Source organism: Mobula birostris, chromosome 10 (assembly GCF_030028105.1).
Source record: "Mobula birostris isolate sMobBir1 chromosome 10, sMobBir1.hap1, whole genome shotgun sequence".
Classification (NCBI taxonomy): Eukaryota; Metazoa; Chordata; class Chondrichthyes; order Myliobatiformes; family Myliobatidae; genus Mobula; species Mobula birostris.
Genome location: NC_092379.1, coordinates 32939223 through 32953132, shown reverse-complemented (window position 1 = coordinate 32953132; position 13910 = coordinate 32939223).

Below are 13910 nucleotides of genomic sequence, written 5' to 3'. Positions count from 1 at the left end.
TGTTTGAGAACGGGATCAATAACATTGCCCTGATGGATTTTGTGTGAGAAAGCGATGGCAACATTGCTCTGTTAGATTTTGTGTGAGAAAGGGTTCGATAACATTGCCCTAATCGATTTTGTGTGAGAAAACGATGGTAACATTGCCCTGATGCATTTTGTTTGAGAAAGCGATGCTAACATTCCCCTGATGGATTTTGTAAGAGAAAGCGATGGTAACATTGTACTGATAGATTTTGTGTGAGAATGGGATCGATAACATTACCCTGATGGATTTTGTGTGAGAAAGGGATGGTAACATTGCCCTGATGGATTTTGTATGAGAAGGCAATTGATAACATTGCCCTGATGGATTTTGTGTACAAAAGCGATCGATAAAAATTACCCTGATGGATTTATTGTGAGAAAGTGATCGGTAACATTGCCATGATGGATTTTGTGTGAGAAAGCGATGTTAACATTACCCTAATGGATTTTGTGTCAAAAAGTGATCGATAACATTGCCATGATGGATATTGTGTGAGAAAGCGATGGTAACATTGCGCTGATGGACGTTGTGAGAGAAAGCGATCGATAACACTGCACTGATCGATTTTGTGTGAGAAAGGGATCAGTAACATTGCCCTGATGGATTCTGTGTGAGAAAGCGATGGTAACATTGCCCTGATAGAATTTGTGTGAGACAGGGATCGATAACATTGCCCTGATGGATTTTGTGTGAGAGAGGGATCGATAACATTGCCCTGATCGATTTTGACTGATAAAGCGATGGTAACATTGCCCTGATGGATTTTGTGTGAGAAAGGGATCGATAACATTGCCCTGACAGATTTTGTGTGAGAAAGCAATCGATTACATTGCTCTGATGTTTTTAGTGTGAGAAAGCAATCGATAACATTGCCCTGCTGGATTTTGTGTGAGAATGTGATGGTAACATTGCCCTGTTAGATTTTGTGTGAGAAAGAGATCGATAAAATTTCCCTGATGGATTTTGTGTGAGCAAGCTATCGATAACATTGCCCTGATGGATTTGTGTGAGAAAGTGATGGTAACATTGTCCAGATGGATTTTGTGTGAGAAAGCGATGGTAACATTGCTCTGATAGATTTTGTGTGAGAAAGGGATCGATAACATTGCCCTGATGGATTTTGTGTGAGAAAGGGATCGATAACCTTGCCCCGATGGATTTTGTGTGAGAAAGCGATCGAAAACATTGCCCTGATGGTGTTTGTGTGTGAAAGTGTTGGTAACATTGCCCTAATGGATTTGTGTGAGAAAGTGATGGTAACATTGCCCTGATGCATTTTGTGTGAGAAAGCGATGGTAACATTGACCTGATGAATTTTGTTTCAGAAAAGTATCAATGACATTGCCCTCATGTATTTTGTGTGAAAAAGCGATGGTAACATTGTCATGATGGATTTTGTTAGAGAAAGCGATGGTAACATTGCTCTGATAGATTTTTTGTGAGAAAAGGATCGATAACATTACCCTAATGGATTTTGTCTGAGAAAACGATGGTAACATTACCCTGATGCATTTTGTTTGAGAAAGCGTTGCTAACATTCCACTGATGGATTTTGTAAGAGAAAGCGATGGTAACATTGCCCTGATAGATTTTGTGTCAGAAACGGTTCGATAACATTATCCTGAATGATTTTGTGTGAGAAAGGGATCGATAACATTGCCCTGATGTATTTTGTGTGAGAAAGGGATCGATAACATTGCCCTGATGGATTTTGTGTTAAAAAGGGATCGATAATATTGCCCTGATAGTTTTTTTGTGAGAAAGGGTTAGGTAACATTGCCCTGATGGATTTTATGTGAGAAAGCGATGGTAACATTGCCCTTATGGATTTTGTGTGAGATAGCGATGATAATATTGCCCTGGTGGATTTTGTATGAGAAAGTGATCGATAACTTTGCCCTGATGGATTTTGTTAGAGAAAGCGATGGTAATATTGCCCTGGTGCATTTTGTGTGAGAAAGAGATCGATAACATTGCCCTAATGGATTTTGTGTGAGAAAACGATGGTAACATTGCCCTGATGCATTTTGTTTTAGAAAGCTATGCTAACACTCCCCTAATGGAATTTGTAAGAGAAAGCGATGGTAACATTGCCCTGATAGATTTTGTGTGAGAATGGGATCGATAACATTACCCTGATGGACTTTGTGTGAGAAAGTGTTCGATAACATTACCCTGATGGATTTTGCGTGAGAAAGGGATCGATAACATTGCCCTGATGGATCTTGTGTGAGAAAGGGATCGAGAACATTGCCTTGATGGATTTTGTGTGTGAAAGCGATGGTAACATTTCCCTGATGGATTTTGTGTCAGAATGTGTTCGATAACATTACCCTGATGCATTTGGTGTGAGAAAGGGATCGTTAACATTGCCCTGACGGGTTATGTGTGAGAAAGCGATGGTAACGATGCCCTGATGGATTTTGTATCAGATAGTGATGGTAATATTGCCCTGGTGGATTTTGTGTGAGAAAGTGATCGATAACATTGCCCTGCATGGATTTTGTGTGAGAAAGCAAACGATAACATTGCCCTGATGGATTTTGTGTGAGAAAGTGATCGATAACATTGCCCTGATGGATTTTGTGTGAGAATGCGATCGATAACATTGTCCTGATGGATTTTCTAAGAGAAAGCGATGGTAACATTGCCCTGATAGATTTTGTGTGAGAAAGGGATCGATAACCTTGCCCCGATGGATTTTGTGTGAGAAAGCGATCGAAACCAATGCCCTGATGGTGTTTGTGTGAGAAAGTGATGGTAACATTGTCCTGATGGATATTGTGTGAGAAAGCGAGCGATAGCATTGCCCTGATGGATTTTGTGTGAGAAAGTGATCGATAACATTGCCCTGATGGATTTTATGTGAGAATGCGATCGTTAACATTGTCCTGATGGATTTTCTAAGAGAAAGCGATGGTAACATTGCCCTGATAGATTTTGTGTGAGAAAGGGATTGATAACCTTGCCCCGATGGATTTTGTGTGAGAAAGCGATCGAAAACAATGCCCTGATGGTGTTTGTGTGAGAAAGTGATGGTAACATTGCCGTGATGGATTTGTGTGAGAAAGTGATGGTAACATTGTCCTGATGGATTTTGTGTGAGAAAGCGATGGTAACATTACCCTAATCTATTTTGTTTGAAAAAGCGATGGTAACGTTGCTCTGATAGATCTTTTGTGAGAAAGGGTTCGATAACATTATCCTAATGGATTTTGTCTGAGAAAACGATGGTAACATTGCCCTGATGCATTTTGTTTGAGAAAGCGATGCTAACATTCCACTGATGGATTTTGTAAGAGAAAGCGATGGTAACATTGCCCTGATAGATTTTGTGTGAGAAATGGTTCAATAACATTATCCTGAATGATTTTGTGTGAGAAAGAGATCGATAACATAGCCCTGATAGATTTTGTGTGAGAAAGGGATCGATAACATTGCCCTGATGGATTTTGGGTGAGAAAGCGATGGTAACATTGCCCTGATGGATTTGTGTGAGAAAGTGATGGTAACATTGCCCTGATGGATTTTGTGTGAGAAAGCGATGGTAACATTGCCCAGATGGATCTTGTTTGAGAACGGAATCAATAACATTGCCCTGATGGATTTTGTGTGAGAAAGCGATGGTAACATTGCTCTGTTAGATTTTGTGTGAGAAAGGGTTCGATAACATTGCCCTAATCGATTTTGTGTAAGAAAGCGATGGTAACATTGCCCTGATGGATTTTGTGTGAGAAATTGATCGATAAAATTACCCTGAAGGATTTTGCTTGAGAAAGCGATGGTAACATTCCCTGATGGATTTTGTTTGAGAAAGCGATGGTAACATTCCCTGACGGATTTTGTGTGAGAAATGGCTCGATAACATTGCCCTAATGGATTTTGTGTGAGAAAACGATGGTGCCATTGCCCTGATGCATTTTGTTTGAGAAAGCGAAGCTAACATTCCACTGATGGATTTTGTAAGAGAAAGCAATGGTAACATTGCCCTGATAGATTTTGTGTGAGAATGGGATCGATAAAATTGCTCTGTTGGATTTTGTGTCAGAAACGGTTCGATAACATTATCCTGATTGATTTTGTGTGACAAGGGGATCGATAACATTGCCCTGATGGATTTTGTTTGAGAACGGGTTCGATAACATTACCCTGATGGATTTTGTGTGTGAAAGGGATCGATAACATTCCCCTGATGGATTTTGTGTGAGAAAGCGATGATAACATTGCCCTGATGGATTTTGCATGAGAAAGGGATCGATAACTTTGCCCTAATGGAGTTTATCTGAGAAAGCGATGGTAACATTGCTCTAATGGAATTTGTGTGAGAAAGTGATGCCAACATTGTCCTGATGGATTTTGTTAGAGAAAGCGATGGTAACATTGCTCTGATAGATTTTTTGTGAGAAAGGGTTCGATAACATTACCCTAATTTATTTTGTCTGAGAAAACGATGGTAACATTGCCCTGATGCATTTTGTTTGAGAAAGCGATGCTAACATTCCACTGATAAATTTTTGTAAGAGAAAGCAATGGTAACATTGCCCTGATAGATTTTGTGTCAGAAACGGTTCGATAACATTATCCTGAATGATTTTGTATGAGAAAGGGATTGATAACATTGCCCTGATGGATTTTGTGTGCGAAAGCGATGGTAACATTGCCCTGATAGATTTTGTGTGAGAATGGGATCAATAACATTGCCCTGATGGATTTTGTGTCAGAAAGGGTTCGATAACATTACCCTGATGGATTTTGTGTGAGAAAGGGATCGATAATATTGCCCTGATGGATTTTGAGTGAGAAAGGGATCGATAGCATTCCCCTGATGGATTATGTGTGAGAAAGCGATGGTAACATTGCCGTGATGGATTTTGTGTGAGAAAGTGATGGACACATTGCCCTGATGGATTTTGTGTGAGATAGCGATGGTAATTTTGCCCTGGTGGATTTTGTGTGAGAAGGTGATCGATAACATTGCCCTGACGGATTTTGTGTTTGAAAGCAATCGATAAAATTGCCCTGATGGATTTTGACTGAGAAAGCGATGGTAACATATCCCTGAGGATGTTGTGTTAAAAAGGGATTGATAATATTGCCCTGATAAATTTTGTGTGAGAAAGGGTTAGGTAACATTGCCCTGATGGATTTTATGTTCGAAAGCGATGATAACATTGCCCTGATAGATTTTGTGTCAGAAAGCGATGGTAACATTGCCCAGATGGATCTTGTTTGAGAACGGGATCAATAACATTGCCCTGATGGATTTTGTGTGAGAAAGCGATGGCAACATTGCTCTGTTAGATTTTGTGTGAGAAAGGGTTCGATAACATTGCCCTAATCGATTTTGTGTGAGAAAACGATGGTAACATTGCCCTGATGCATTTTGTTTGAGAAAGCGATGCTAACATTCCCCTGATGGATTTTGTAAGAGAAAGCGATGGTAACATTGTACTGATAGATTTTGTGTGAGAATGGGATCGATAACATTACCCTGATGGATTTTGTGTGAGAAAGGGATGGTAACATTGCCCTGATGGATTTTGTATGAGAAGGCAATTGATAACATTGCCCTGATGGATTTTGTGTACAAAAGCGATCGATAAAAATTACCCTGATGGATTTATTGTGAGAAAGTGATCGGTAACATTGCCATGATGGATTTTGTGTGAGAAAGCGATGTTAACATTACCCTAATGGATTTTGTGTCAAAAAGTGATCGATAACATTGCCATGATGGATATTGTGTGAGAAAGCGATGGTAACATTGCGCTGATGGACGTTGTGAGAGAAAGCGATCGATAACACTGCACTGATCGATTTTGTGTGAGAAAGGGATCAGTAACATTGCCCTGATGGATTCTGTGTGAGAAAGCGATGGTAACATTGCCCTGATAGAATTTGTGTGAGACAGGGATCGATAACATTGCCCTGATGGATTTTGTGTGAGAGAGGGATCGATAACATTGCCCTGATCGATTTTGACTGATAAAGCGATGGTAACATTGCCCTGATGGATTTTGTGTGAGAAAGGGATCGATAACATTGCCCTGACAGATTTTGTGTGAGAAAGCAATCGATTACATTGCTCTGATGTTTTTAGTGTGAGAAAGCAATCGATAACATTGCCCTGCTGGATTTTGTGTGAGAATGTGATGGTAACATTGCCCTGTTAGATTTTGTGTGAGAAAGAGATCGATAAAATTTCCCTGATGGATTTTGTGTGAGCAAGCTATCGATAACATTGCCCTGATGGATTTGTGTGAGAAAGTGATGGTAACATTGTCCAGATGGATTTTGTGTGAGAAAGCGATGGTAACATTGCTCTGATAGATTTTGTGTGAGAAAGGGATCGATAACATTGCCCTGATGGATTTTGTGTGAGAAAGGGATCGATAACCTTGCCCCGATGGATTTTGTGTGAGAAAGCGATCGAAAACATTGCCCTGATGGTGTTTGTGTGTGAAAGTGTTGGTAACATTGCCCTAATGGATTTGTGTGAGAAAGTGATGGTAACATTGCCCTGATGCATTTTGTGTGAGAAAGCGATGGTAACATTGACCTGATGAATTTTGTTTCAGAAAAGTATCAATGACATTGCCCTCATGTATTTTGTGTGAAAAAGCGATGGTAACATTGTCATGATGGATTTTGTTAGAGAAAGCGATGGTAACATTGCTCTGATAGATTTTTTGTGAGAAAAGGATCGATAACATTACCCTAATGGATTTTGTCTGAGAAAACGATGGTAACATTACCCTGATGCATTTTGTTTGAGAAAGCGTTGCTAACATTCCACTGATGGATTTTGTAAGAGAAAGCGATGGTAACATTGCCCTGATAGATTTTGTGTCAGAAACGGTTCGATAACATTATCCTGAATGATTTTGTGTGAGAAAGGGATCGATAACATTGCCCTGATGTATTTTGTGTGAGAAAGGGATCGATAACATTGCCCTGATGGATTTTGTGTTAAAAAGGGATCGATAATATTGCCCTGATAGTTTTTTTGTGAGAAAGGGTTAGGTAACATTGCCCTGATGGATTTTATGTGAGAAAGCGATGGTAACATTGCCCTTATGGATTTTGTGTGAGATAGCGATGATAATATTGCCCTGGTGGATTTTGTATGAGAAAGTGATCGATAACTTTGCCCTGATGGATTTTGTTAGAGAAAGCGATGGTAATATTGCCCTGGTGCATTTTGTGTGAGAAAGAGATCGATAACATTGCCCTAATGGATTTTGTGTGAGAAAACGATGGTAACATTGCCCTGATGCATTTTGTTTTAGAAAGCTATGCTAACACTCCCCTAATGGAATTTGTAAGAGAAAGCGATGGTAACATTGCCCTGATAGATTTTGTGTGAGAATGGGATCGATAACATTACCCTGATGGACTTTGTGTGAGAAAGTGTTCGATAACATTACCCTGATGGATTTTGCGTGAGAAAGGGATCGATAACATTGCCCTGATGGATCTTGTGTGAGAAAGGGATCGAGAACATTGCCCTGATGGATTTTGTGTGAGAAAGGGATCGATAAAATTGCCCAGATGGATTTTGTGTGAGAAAGCGATGGTAACATTGCCCTGAGTGATTTTCTGTGAGACAGGGATCGATAACATTGCCATGATGTATTTTGTGTCAAAAAGCATTGGTAACATTGTCCTGTTGGATCTTGTGTGAGAAAGGGATCGGTAACATTGCCCTGATGAATTTTATGTGAGAAAGTTATCGATAAAATTGCCCTGATGGATTTTGTGTGAGAAAGCGATGGTAACATTGCCCTGATGGATTTAATGTGAGAAAGCGATGGTAATATTGCCTTGATGGATTTTGTGTGAGAAAGCGATGATAACATTGCCCTGATGGATTCTGTGTGAGAAAGTAATCGATAACATTGCTGTGATAGATTTTGTGTGAGAAAGCAATTGATAACATTGCCCTGAGGTATTCTGTGTGAAAAAGTGATGATAACATTGCCCTGAGTGATTTTCTGTGAGAAAGCGATCGATAGCATTGCCCTGATGGATTTTGTGTGGAAAGCGATGCTAACATTGCCCTAATGGATTTTATGTGAGAAAGCGATGGTAACATTGCCCTAATGGATTTTGTGTCAGAATGTGTTCGATAACATTTCCCTGATGCATTTGGTGTGAGAAAGTGATTGTTAACATTGCCCTGATGGATTTTGTGTGCAAAGGATCGATAACACTGCCCTGATGCATTTTTTGTGAGAAAGCGATGGTAACATTGCCCTGACGGATTATGTGTGAGAAAGCGATGGTAACGATGCCCTGATGGCTTTTGTATCAGATAGTGATGGTAATATTGCCCTGGTGGATTTTTTGTGAGAAAGTGATAGATAACATTGCCCTGATGGATTTTGTGTGAGAATGCGATCCATAACATTGTCCTGATGGATTTTCTAAGAAAAAGCAATGGTATCATTGCCCTGATAGATTTTGTGTGAGAAAGGGATCGATAACATTGCCCTGATGGATTTTGTGTGAGAAAGGGATCGATAACATTGCCCTGATGGTGTTTGTGTGAGAAAGTGATGGTAACATTGCCCTGATGGATTTGTGTGAGAAAGTGATGGTAACATTGTCCAGATGGATTTTGTGTGAGAAAGCGATGGTAACATTGCTCTGATAGATTTTGTGTGAGAAAGGGATCGATAACATTGCCCTGATGGATTTTGTGTGAGAAAGGGATCGATAACCTTGCCCCGATGGATTTTGTGTGAGAAAGCGATCGAAAACATTGCCCTGATGGTGTTTGTGTGTGAAAGTGTTGGTAACATTGCCCTAATGGATTTGTGTGAGAAAGTGATGGTAACATTGCCCTGATGCATTTTGTGTGAGAAAGCGATGGTAACATTGACCTGATGAATTTTGTTTCAGAAAGGTATCAATGACATTGCCCTCATGTATTTTGTGTGAAAAAGCGATGGTAACATTGTCATGATGGATTTTGTTAGAGAAAGCGATGGTAACATTGCTCTGATAGATTTTTTGTGAGAAAAGGATCGATAACATTACCCTAATGGATTTTGTCTGAGAAAACGATGGTAACATTACCCTGATGCATTTTGTTTGAGAAAGCGTTGCTAACATTCCACTGATGGATTTTGTAAGAGAAAGCGATGGTAACATTGCCCTGATAGATTTTGTGTCAGAAACGGTTCGATAACATTATCCTGAATGATTTTGTGTGAGAAAGGGATCGATAACATTGCCCTGATGTATTTTGTGTGAGAAAGGGATTGATAACATTGCCCTGATGGATTTTGTGTTAAAAAGGGATCGATAATATTGCCCTGATAGTTTTTTTGTGAGAAAGGGTTAGGTAACATTGCCCTGATGGATTTTATGTGAGAAAGCGATGGTAACATTGCCCTTATGGATTTTGTGTGAGATAGCGATGATAATATTGCCCTGGTGGATTTTGTATGAGAAAGTGATCGATAACTTTGCCCTGATGGATTTTGTTAGAGAAAGCGATGGTAATATTGCCCTGGTGCATTTTGTGTGAGAAAGAGATCGATAACATTGCCCTAATGGATTTTGTGTGAGAAAACGATGGTAACATTGCCCTGATGCATTTTGTTTTAGAAAGCTATGCTAACACTCCCCTAATGGAATTTGTAAGAGAAAGCGATGGTAACATTGCCCTGATAGATTTTGTGTGAGAATGGGATCGATAACATTACCCTGATGGACTTTGTGTGAGAAAGTGTTCGATAACATTACCCTGATGGATTTTGCGTGAGAAAGGGATCGATAACATTGCCCTGATGGATCTTGTGTGAGAAAGGGATCGAGAACATTGCCTTGATGGATTTTGTGTGTGAAAGCGATGGTAACATTTCCCTGATGGATTTTGTGTCAGAATGTGTTCGATAACATTACCCTGATGCATTTGGTGTGAGAAAGGGATCGTTAACATTGCCCTGACGGGTTATGTGTGAGAAAGCGATGGTAACGATGCCCTGATGGATTTTGTATCAGATAGTGATGGTAATATTGCCCTGGTGGATTTTGTGTGAGAAAGTGATCGATAACATTGCCCTGCATGGATTTTGTGTGAGAAAGCAAACGATAACATTGCCCTGATGGATTTTGTGTGAGAAAGTGATCGATAACATTGCCCTGATGGATTTTGTGTGAGAATGCGATCGATAACATTGTCCTGATGGATTTTCTAAGAGAAAGCGATGGTAACATTGCCCTGATAGATTTTGTGTGAGAAAGGGATCGATAACCTTGCCCCGATGGATTTTGTGTGAGAAAGCGATCGAAACCAATGCCCTGATGGTGTTTGTGTGAGAAAGTGATGGTAACATTGTCCTGATGGATATTGTGTGAGAAAGCGAGCGATAGCATTGCCCTGATGGATTTTGTGTGAGAAAGTGATCGATAACATTGCCCTGATGGATTTTATGTGAGAATGCGATCGTTAACATTGTCCTGATGGATTTTCTAAGAGAAAGCGATGGTAACATTGCCCTGATAGATTTTGTGTGAGAAAGGGATTGATAACCTTGCCCCGATGGATTTTGTGTGAGAAAGCGATCGAAAACAATGCCCTGATGGTGTTTGTGTGAGAAAGTGATGGTAACATTGCCGTGATGGATTTGTGTGAGAAAGTGATGGTAACATTGTCCTGATGGATTTTGTGTGAGAAAGCGATGGTAACATTACCCTAATCTATTTTGTTTGAAAAAGCGATGGTAACGTTGCTCTGATAGATCTTTTGTGAGAAAGGGTTCGATAACATTATCCTAATGGATTTTGTCTGAGAAAACGATGGTAACATTGCCCTGATGCATTTTGTTTGAGAAAGCGATGCTAACATTCCACTGATGGATTTTGTAAGAGAAAGCGATGGTAACATTGCCCTGATAGATTTTGTGTGAGAAATGGTTCAATAACATTATCCTGAATGATTTTGTGTGAGAAAGAGATCGATAACATAGCCCTGATAGATTTTGTGTGAGAAAGGGATCGATAACATTGCCCTGATGGATTTTGGGTGAGAAAGCGATGGTAACATTGCCCTGATGGATTTGTGTGAGAAAGTGATGGTAACATTGCCCTGATGGATTTTGTGTGAGAAAGCGATGGTAACATTGCCCAGATGGATCTTGTTTGAGAACGGAATCAATAACATTGCCCTGATGGATTTTGTGTGAGAAAGCGATGGTAACATTGCTCTGTTAGATTTTGTGTGAGAAAGGGTTCGATAACATTGCCCTAATCGATTTTGTGTAAGAAAGCGATGGTAACATTGCCCTGATGGATTTTGTGTGAGAAATTGATCGATAAAATTACCCTGAAGGATTTTGCTTGAGAAAGCGATGGTAACATTCCCTGATGGATTTTGTTTGAGAAAGCGATGGTAACATTCCCTGACGGATTTTGTGTGAGAAATGGCTCGATAACATTGCCCTAATGGATTTTGTGTGAGAAAACGATGGTGCCATTGCCCTGATGCATTTTGTTTGAGAAAGCGAAGCTAACATTCCACTGATGGATTTTGTAAGAGAAAGCAATGGTAACATTGCCCTGATAGATTTTGTGTGAGAATGGGATCGATAAAATTGCTCTGTTGGATTTTGTGTCAGAAACGGTTCGATAACATTATCCTGATTGATTTTGTGTGACAAGGGGATCGATAACATTGCCCTGATGGATTTTGTTTGAGAACGGGTTCGATAACATTACCCTGATGGATTTTGTGTGTGAAAGGGATCGATAACATTCCCCTGATGGATTTTGTGTGAGAAAGCGATGATAACATTGCCCTGATGGATTTTGCATGAGAAAGGGATCGATAACTTTGCCCTAATGGAGTTTATCTGAGAAAGCGATGGTAACATTGCTCTAATGGAATTTGTGTGAGAAAGTGATGGCAACATTGTCCTGATGGATTTTGTTAGAGAAAGCGATGGTAACATTGCTCTGATAGATTTTTTGTGAGAAAGGGTTCGATAACATTACCCTAATTTATTTTGTCTGAGAAAACGATGGTAACATTGCCCTGATGCATTTTGTTTGAGAAAGCGATGCTAACATTCCACTGATAAATTTTTGTAAGAGAAAGCAATGGTAACATTGCCCTGATAGATTTTGTGTCAGAAACGGTTCGATAACATTATCCTGAATGATTTTGTATGAGAAAGGGATTGATAACATTGCCCTGATGGATTTTGTGTGAGAAAGCGATCGATAACATTGCCCTTATGGATTTTGTGTGAGATAGCAATGGTAATATTGCCCTGGTGGATTTTGTGTGTGAAAGTGATCGATAAAATTGCCCTGATGGATTTTGTGTGAGAAAGCGATCGATAACATTGCAGTTATGGATTTTCTGTGAGATAGCGATGGTAATATTGCCCTGGTGGATTTTGTATGAGAAAGCTACCGATAATATTGCCCTGATGGATTTTGTGTGAGAATGGGATCAATAACATTGCCCTGATGGATTTTGTGTCAGAAAGGGTTCGATAACATTACCCTGATGGATTTTGTGTGAGAAAGGGCTCGATAATATTGCCCTGATGGATTTTGAGTGAGAAAGGGATCGATAGCATTCCCCTGATGGATTATGTGTGAGAAAGCGATGGTAACATTGCCGTGATGGATTTTGTGTGAGAAAGTGATGGACACATTGCCCTGATGGATTTTGTGTGAGATAGCGATGGTAATTTTGCCCTGGTGGATTTTGTGTGAGAAGGTGATCGATAACATTGCCCTGACGGATTTTGTGTTTGAAAGCAATCGATAAAATTGCCCTGATGGATTTTGACTGAGAAAGCGATGGTAACATATCCCTGAGGATGTTGTGTTAAAAAGGGATTGATAATATTGCCCTGATAAATTTTGTGTGAGAAAGGGTTAGGTAACATTGCCCTGATGGATTTTATGTTCGAAAGCGATGATAACATTGCCCTGATAGATTTTGTGTCAGAAAGCGATGGTAACATTGCCCAGATGGATCTTGTTTGAGAACGGGATCAATAACATTGCCCTGATGGATTTTGTGTGAGAAAGCGATGGCAACATTGCTCTGTTAGATTTTGTGTGAGAAAGGGTTCGATAACATTGCCCTAATCGATTTTGTGTGAGAAAACGATGGTAACATTGCCCTGATGCATTTTGTTTGAGAAAGCGATGCTAACATTCCCCTGATGGATTTTGTAAGAGAAAGCGATGGTAACATTGTACTGATAGATTTTGTGTGAGAATGGGATCGATAACATTACCCTGATGGATTTTGTGTGAGAAAGGGATGGTAACATTGCCCTGATGGATTTTGTATGAGAAGGCAATTGATAACATTGCCCTGATGGATTTTGTGTACAAAAGCGATCGATAAAAATTACCCTGATGGATTTATTGTGAGAAAGTGATCGGTAACATTGCCATGATGGATTTTGTGTGAGAAAGCGATGTTAACATTACCCTAATGGATTTTGTGTCAAAAAGTGATCGATAACATTGCCATGATGGATATTGTGTGAGAAAGCGATGGTAACATTGCGCTGATGGACGTTGTGAGAGAAAGCGATCGATAACACTGCACTGATCGATTTTGTGTGAGAAAGGGATCAGTAACATTGCCCTGATGGATTCTGTGTGAGAAAGCGATGGTAACATTGCCCTGATAGAATTTGTGTGAGACAGGGATCGATAACATTGCCCTGATGGATTTTGTGTGAGAGAGGGATCGATAACATTGCCCTGATCGATTTTGACTGATAAAGCGATGGTAACATTGCCCTGATGGATTTTGTGTGAGAAAGGGATCGATAACATTGCCCTGACAGATTTTGTGTGAGAAAGCAATCGATTACATTGCTCTGATGTTTTTAGTGTGA